The sequence below is a fragment of the Rhagoletis zephyria genome, unplaced genomic scaffold, assembly GCF_001687245.7.
Source record: "Rhagoletis zephyria isolate East Lansing unplaced genomic scaffold, Rhagoletis_zephyria_1.1 Rzeph_scaffold_01851, whole genome shotgun sequence".
NCBI classification, from domain to species: Eukaryota; Metazoa; Arthropoda; class Insecta; order Diptera; family Tephritidae; genus Rhagoletis; species Rhagoletis zephyria.
Window position 1 is genome coordinate 43,367 of NW_016158935.1, and position 8,030 is coordinate 51,396.

Here is an 8,030-nt window from a genome sequence, read left to right on the forward strand (position 1 = left end):
GGTAGAGCTGCTCCTTAAGGCGTAAGCATAGGTTTCGATCTCCTCAAACATTTTTGGAAGCTGGGGCAGAGTACCTGAATGACTTAGAACGGTCCAGTGTGCAACCGCCGATGTTGGCAATTTACGGAGAACAATAGGATAAACGATGGCGTCCCATTGGTCTGTTGCCAAGCACGTAAGTTAAGTTAATTGCACATAAGGTACTGCGTACCACATCGAGTACATTCCGAACATTGCGTTGCGTAAGTGCTGGGTGTTCAGGCAAGTCCAACAACCGATTCACATGTGACTCAGACAAACGCCTGGGATTGTCGTACCTCTTTTTCAGTTCCGCCCATAGCTGGTCGTAGCCTCCAGTGTATACGCCGCCAACCGTTGGCACCGCTTGCGCACCGACGCACTGCCTTAGCCGGCTGAGTTTGTAAGTATCGTCAAGCTCAGTGCGATTATGTACCATCGCCTCGAAGATGTCCTTAAAAACCAACCAGTTTTCCTGTCGGCCATCGAACTTGGGGAGTTTAACGGGATCTTATCGGTGTTCACCTTGGCACCGACTAGATGCAGAGTGCGCAGTGTAATTTGAGCCAACACGCATGCGTTGCAATTCGGTGACAGCACTACCATAAGTCGCCTCCACTTGCGCTAGTAGCTCCTCATGAGCGTCCAATTCTCTGTCTGGGGCTCCGGGCAGCCACTAACACCATATAATTGTCCATGAAGCGATTATAGAGCCCGGCTAGAGTGCTGATGGTGTGCTCCACTTGCACCTCATCCGGGGTATAACCTTCGGCTTCCACCTACGGCCTGATGCCTATATGGAACTCCTCGCCGCTCTTCTTATGTTCTTTGCAGCCATATTTTCGCGGTTAGGATCGCGACAGCAAACTACCTTCATTTTACAGCGTAAATTATACTTTAACAAAGAACCGCGCTTTCAGTCCTCCAAGGAGACACCAAAAATGTGTACGATAAAAGCAACTGAAACCCGATTATGTCTGTACACAGCAAATATCGGGAATATAATAACACTTGTTTATTTGCAAATTTGCCTTTTGTAGAAGGCTACAAACAGTACAATAGCGTGATTTGTTAACGTTAGATTTTATGATGTTTACAGGTTCATGAATATAATATATAAAGATGGAAATATGTATGTATGTATGCAAAAGATAAACAGTCGAATGACAGTTTAGCTTAGTGCAGAGTGCAGATGATAAAATTTGTCGTTGATACTTAATCGCGTACATGCGTAATGTGGTAGTGTTTTTAAAATACGCTAAGTGTGATCAGCACTTATCGAACGTTTGCTTACTAGAGCAAATGATCTGCAAATTACCTCCGATCAAGCAGTTCGACTGGGCCAAGCATGCCGCTACGCTGAATAAGTACCCCACAATTTAAAATTTTTCTGCATGGCTTTGAAACCTGGCTAGAAATGTTTGTTTGATGCCGGTTGCTAACACACATATTTACAAGCATATGTCGTCAGCTAATCCTCGACGTTTGATGCTAGGATCGTCGATATCATGAATCGATTTAATTCATTGCATGTAAAACCGATATCGATAGCGAAAAAATCGATGTTGAAAATCCTACTCCCAATTGAATACAATAATAGACCTGCCTATCAACTCACCTAATTGCTCTATTTCCATCTTGTATATTTACTGAGGATTAAAACGAAATGCCGGTCGACTGTTATTACGTTAATGGGTAGGCTAATTCACGAATTCATTTCATGAATTCGGGTTAAAATTGGCTGCAAAACCCCATTTCATGAATTCAATTATACACGAAAGTTAACCATGAATTCGGCATCATTTCATGAAATCGTGAAGAGCAAGTCCGGCAACGCCACGTTTCACAAACAGCTGTTTACTAGAGTTATCATGTTTTTAGATTAATAACCATGAGTGGCATAACCAAGATTTTAAACACTGGAAAAGTTATGTGGAATTGTTCAAATATAAAATAAATTCAAAAGGAATAAACTGAAAATATATTAAAACCAATTTAAATAAAATATGGTTCATTGCCTGGTACCAACGGCATTTGCAAACTCAAAATTAGGCCAAAAAATCACAACCCTACTGTTTAGTTTCTCGCCAGTGCGTTGGCACATTTTCAAAGCACTTTATTTAATGAATTCTATAATTCATGAACTATGCATAAGCGGGACCATTTTTGAATTCATGAAATGAAGAATTGATGAATTCTGTCGCACTTAGTATGTATTGTCAAAGAAGATAGAACAAGACAATAGCTTTGCTCCACACGCTTTCCGGGCTGCTCCAGTAATTAGAGCGTAAAAATAAGTTACTCTCTCACAAATGTCAAAATGTGTCAAGACGTGCCAAAAGCGCGCAGAGCGTGAGGAACGCAGAAAACCACATTTCGTGCCCGGAATCAACAAATCAGCTCTAAACAATTATTTACGTGTATTTATCTTATATGGCTAATAAAATTACCAAATAACTACATTTTCTGAGAATTCTGTGGTATTTTCCTCTTTTGTGTTTTATAAAATTTGCTTACGGATTTAAACACCAGCTGTTATTTCAAATTGCCCTTTTGCACATTTGTGCCCGAAAAAAGTCCGGGCTGTTTCGTGCAAGAAGAAGAAGACATTTACGATCCAAAAGTGGAACGTATTCGCTCTCTATTACCCATTTTTCTGGCATGTGTAACGCTTTCTGGGCTGCTTTGGACAGCCGCGGGTACCCGCGGGCTCGTGTGGAACAAACCTAATAAGTCTAACGTTGGCAACGAGTTAAGAGCCGTATACACCATGCAAGCTATTTGTCAAACTGTAAACATAATTTAGTATTTTCCCATAAACTTTTTTGTAGATGAAAAATTAATTTCAATTTAAATATCGATAATGTGGGCAAAGTATCGATGTCTTCGATATATCGACCTGGGAATATCGATTCAAAAAATCGAGTATCGCGCCATAAAGTATCGATATTCAGAATAATCGATACAATATCGATCATTCCTATTTGATGCACATACAAGATGAAAGAGCCCATGAAGTGTTTTCATTGTGGCGGCAACCATTCAATCGCAAGGTGTGAAGCCTTTAAAACGGTAGGTGTACCAGAAAGATCGGAAGTGGTTCACTGACGCCTTGTGGTACAAAGAGCTGTGCAAGGTACCACGACCAATTTTTACACAGTGATGAACAACAATCCGTACCGCAACAAGCAACCCAACGACAGATTAGCATGCAGCCGCTGCTGAATTGCCGTCTTGTACACTTGACGTCTAAGCAGCTATTTAAAATTCTTCCGGTTAATCTTTATGGACCGAATGGTAAATTAAAAGTCTTGGCAATGTTCGACGAAGGGTCAGCGATCTCAATCATAGAAGACGAGGCAGCCAAAAATATTGAGCTTAAGGGTCACCGTCAACCCCTTACACTCCAGTGGTACAACGACAGGGTCGTGACCGTGGAATCATTCAAGGTAATCTCTCAAATTGGTAACTATTGCGATAATACTAGATTTTCATTGAAAAATGTACATACGGTAAAAAATCTGAATTTATCTAAGCAGTCTTTCGCTAAAGAGTATTCCCACCATTCAAGGGACCTGCCATTGCAAGACTGCATGATGGCAAAACCAGTTTTGTATATTGGTTTAAATGAAGCACATTTAGGTATCAGCTCGAGTACCGTTGAGGCTGACCATGAAAATCCGGTGGCTATCAAAACGTCGTTGAATTGGCTAGCGTATGGCCCGACCAAGTTTGTGTCAATGACAGGTTCACGAATTCTGAAAGTGCGAGAATGGCAACAGCTACATCAATTGCTGTCAAACTATTTCGGAACGGACAACTTAAGTATAAGCCCAGTTATAGAAAAGCTCGAGTCCGACGCAGAGAAGCAAGCCAAAGCTATATTGAAGTCAACTATTCGGCGATTAGGTAATCGCTACGAGGTCGGGCTACTGTGGAAAACGTTTCCACTTCAGCTTCTACGCAGCAGAGAGATGGCGGAAAAGGGTTTGTTATCGGTTGAAAGGAGGATGAGCCGTGACGAAGAGTTTGCACTCCGGTATAAACGTGATATAGCCCAGTATGTAGAAAAAGGGTAGCCAGAAAGGTAACCGATGAAGAACTCAATGCGTCACATTCTCAAATCTGGTATCTGCCAAACTTCGCTGTTTTCAACCCTAACAAACCTAGCAAGCTTCGCTTAGTTTTTGACGCCGCAGCCGTAAATGGAGTGTCACTGAATTCAGCTTTGTTGAAAGGCTTGCTGAGGGCCGCTAATATGCATATTGTTACAGTTTAAACAAGGGAAGATCGGAGTTGCGGCAGATACCTGAGAGATGTTCTGACAAATAAAGGTGCGACCGATAGATCAACACGCACAACGTTATTTATGGCGGAACGGGGACTCCAACATCCCTATACAAGAGTTTCTGATGACGATGATGCAATTTGAAACAGAATTCCCGAAAGCGACATCTGTCATAATAATTAATCACTTCGGGGATGACCTGGTTGCCAGTTTTGATGATACACACGAAGTCATTACAGTCTGCCAATAGATCATCAACATCAATTTGGAAGGGGGTTTCGAATTACGAGATTTCATATCCAACTGCAGAAACGTAGAGAGAGCGTTGAACAAAAAACCACCACCGACGCGTGAGACAATTAACTTGGAACGCAGTGAAACCACCGAAAAGACCCTCGGCATCTACCGGAACACCAAAGACGACCCATTCGAGTTCCATACGAAGTTTCTTCGCGTACGCGTACAAATGTCGCCTGATTGAGGCCGCGTTCATGCACTTCTCTTCCTATTAAACAAATAATTGTGATAAATTTAGCTTTATTGCTGTCTTTTCCTTAAAACTCTTTATTTTAATCATTTGATTTTACTCGCACAGCTTGTTTACAGCCGCTTGCTGGTTGTCGAACTGTCAAATTTCGATTATCAATAACTCTACAGCAACTGACGATAGTTGCCATTCCTAATAAAAATTTTCTTTCCGGTTGCGTTGCCAGCTGAGAACCAAACCGTGGCTGCGTTGCTATCCGTAATCGACCGATAAGTAAAATGCTTGTTAGCTACCACGACTTCAAAATCAGCGGCATTTTGTTTTGGAGCGACTCGCAAACCCTATTGCAATGGATTAATTCCTCCGAGAGAAACTACAAGGCCTTCGTAGGCCAAAATTTCATTGATTTTACTAAATGTCGTTCATACTTAAAGATAAAACGCATAGTCGCATGGGTGTTATGAGCCAAATTGTTGTTTAATAGAAAGCCAGTCGATATGCGTCTGTCGAATATACTTACCGCTGTGGAAATTGAAGAAGCAGAGATAATGATCTGTGAAAAGGTGCAACAAGAGTATTTCACAAGCGAGATTGCAGACCTCTCTTCGTCGCGTCGCCTTTCCAGAGTGCAGTGTACAGTGTCACACCCTATCTCGACAAAAAGGGTCTTCTGAGGTTAAATGGCCGCATCGATATGGCAACGTATTTACCTTTCGGGGCGCGCCATCCTATTTTAGTGCCGTCAAAGCATATCGTCGCAGAACTAATCGCAAAGCACAGTCACGAGAAAGGTCATCACCAGAACCTCGGAGTTATAACACTTCGACTAACATTCTGGATTCCGCATATTAAAACGCTCTACAAAAGTGTGCAGCGAAACTATCTTGAATGCAGATTGAGCAAAGTAAATCCTGTCGCGCCTATGTGCGACCATTTTCTTACACAGGCGTACACTTGTTGGTGCCTTATAGTATTGCAATCGGGCGGAGATGAGAGAAGAGGTGGGGTGTTATCTCCACTTGTTTAACCGTAAGAGTAGCGCATATCGAACTAGCGGAGCATCTGTCTACAGACGCATTTATTTTATGCTTCAGAAATTTCGTAAATCAACGTGGGACCCCTGTAAGGATTAGAAGCGACAATGGGATCAATTTCCCAAAAGGAGTTAAAAAACGCTGAGCAACTATTTGATACCGACCGAATTCAAGAAGAAGCCGCGAAGTGTAAAATTGAATGGTTATTCAACTGCCCCGCCAATCACAGTGCAGGCGGTCTCTGGGAGCGTCTTATACGAATTGTTAAATCTCTACTAAACCGAACTTTACGTGAAACAGCGCCTAAAGTAGCAACCTTGCAAAGTGTGCTGATAGAGGCTGAGAATATTATTACCTCGCGGCCGCTAGCAGACTTGCCGGTATCTCACGACGGCGGGCCCATCACGCCGAACCATTTCTTGCTGGGATGTGTGAATTCAACACAAACTTCACACCCAATCGACGTAAAGCTTTGCCTGCGAAAGCAATGGAGGATAGCGCAGAACTTCAAAGACCGCTTGTGGAAACGATGGACGACAAAGTACCTGCCCCAACTTATATGCCGTACTAAGAGGAAGGAGAAAGCTACCCTCCTTCGAGTAAACGACCTAGTCTTGGTTGGTGAACCCACTCTACAACGCAGTCAATTGCGGAGAGGTCGTATCACCGAGGTATTTCCGACGAAAGATGGTCAAGTGCGCATGGCAGAAGTTAAAGACAAGCGGAGAAGTACTGCGTCGTCCAGCCAAACGTCTACCCCGACTCACGTTAAACGGTGAAACCCGGGGAGATTCACGGGGGGAGAGGCGTTAGTCACCCTGTGACATTCGCACTTGCAAATCAGCAAAATCCAAAGTAGCGGTATCCCTGATGGCGCCACTACTGTTTTTCATCGTGCTGTAAATCGCCTCATCACTACCGAATATTCTGGAAAATCATCTTAACACCATTGGCGAAGAAAATATGGACGAGAATCGCCGCAACTAAGCGCGCCAAGTAGAAGTTCAAAGATTTAAATATTTTATATTGCAATTTATTTTAAATAAACACCAACTACAAATGTTAATCTACGCAAATCGTCTTTTATTATTTCTACAGTTGCGTTTCAGGTGCTTCACGATATGCAGATTTTTACATTAAGTGGTCCCGGTCGCCGCTTTCCCTAAACAAAACAGCGAAAAAAGTTAACACGTTAAAAATATAGGCGCTTATTACGAGTTGCATTCGATAACCAAAGTGAAATTCGTATTATGAGCTATGCAAGCGTGTCGAAATTTTCGTTGAGTATCGAATTTTCTGTCGAACAGAATTTTGCTTTTGATGGTGTAGCGAAGTGTAAGAAAATTGTGAAAAATGTATGATTTTTCATTTGTTTTCTTACTAATTTTAAAAAATTTGTAATAGTTTCATGCAGTTCTCGTGAACACTAATCAAGAAAGGCTAGTTTTACTTGTGAAATAAAATCCCAATACTCAGTTGGCACGACCTCTGATAACAAAATCGTAGAGCTGTTGATAGTTTTAAAATATTTTAAATAGATTTGGCTCACAAACGCCTCTTTAGATAGTCGGAAGTTTTTAATAAATGTGTAGACAGATTTCTTAAATATATTTTATTTCAAAACGTATTCGAAAGACTACACTTAAACTCTCCTTAAACATTTTCTACTCCTGGCCAGTTTACTAACACGGTGTTCGCATGAGGCATTGTGCATACTTACAAGTGAAAAAAGAATCAGATGTTTTGCAGAAATGCCCCACAGATGAGATCACCTGATTTTGTTTGCTACAGGGTTACACTAATATCTATAAAAAAACTTTAAACAGACTCTGACAAAAACAGCAAAAAAGTTCTACTAAGTGCAATAGTTATTGACCAAAACGCTTTAAAATACTAAAATTGCATATACATGCAGGAATCTATTTAACTAAATGCATATTTTGCCAATTATTTTACTTTATTTTAATAACTTTTGCCTTTTTTACATCACTTTAAACACCCTGTCTAACATTTTGGCAGGATAGTTATACCTTTTGACAGGTACTTTCCAGGTAGCTTCCAGGCGGTTTCCAGGCAGAAGAAGAACATTTGTCACTTGTAAGTATGCACAATGGCATGAGGCGATTTGGCGTTCAACTCACGCAGGGCTACACGAAAAAAAAGTTGAATGGCTAAATGTTGGCTGGCGACCACCTTTGTTGAA

General features: G+C 41.5%; 1 long non-coding RNA gene across 1 annotated transcript; it reads left to right on the forward strand.

Moving 5' to 3' along the window:
* The first annotated feature begins 2,540 nt into the window (after positions 1-2,540).
* On the forward strand, positions 2,541-7,360 carry LOC108365360 (uncharacterized). Its single transcript, XR_001847918.1, has 3 exons — positions 2,541-2,552; positions 6,687-6,688; positions 7,263-7,360. It is a non-coding gene; the product is annotated as an uncharacterized LOC108365360 (long non-coding RNA).
* Positions 7,361-8,030: the final 670 nt, after the last annotated feature.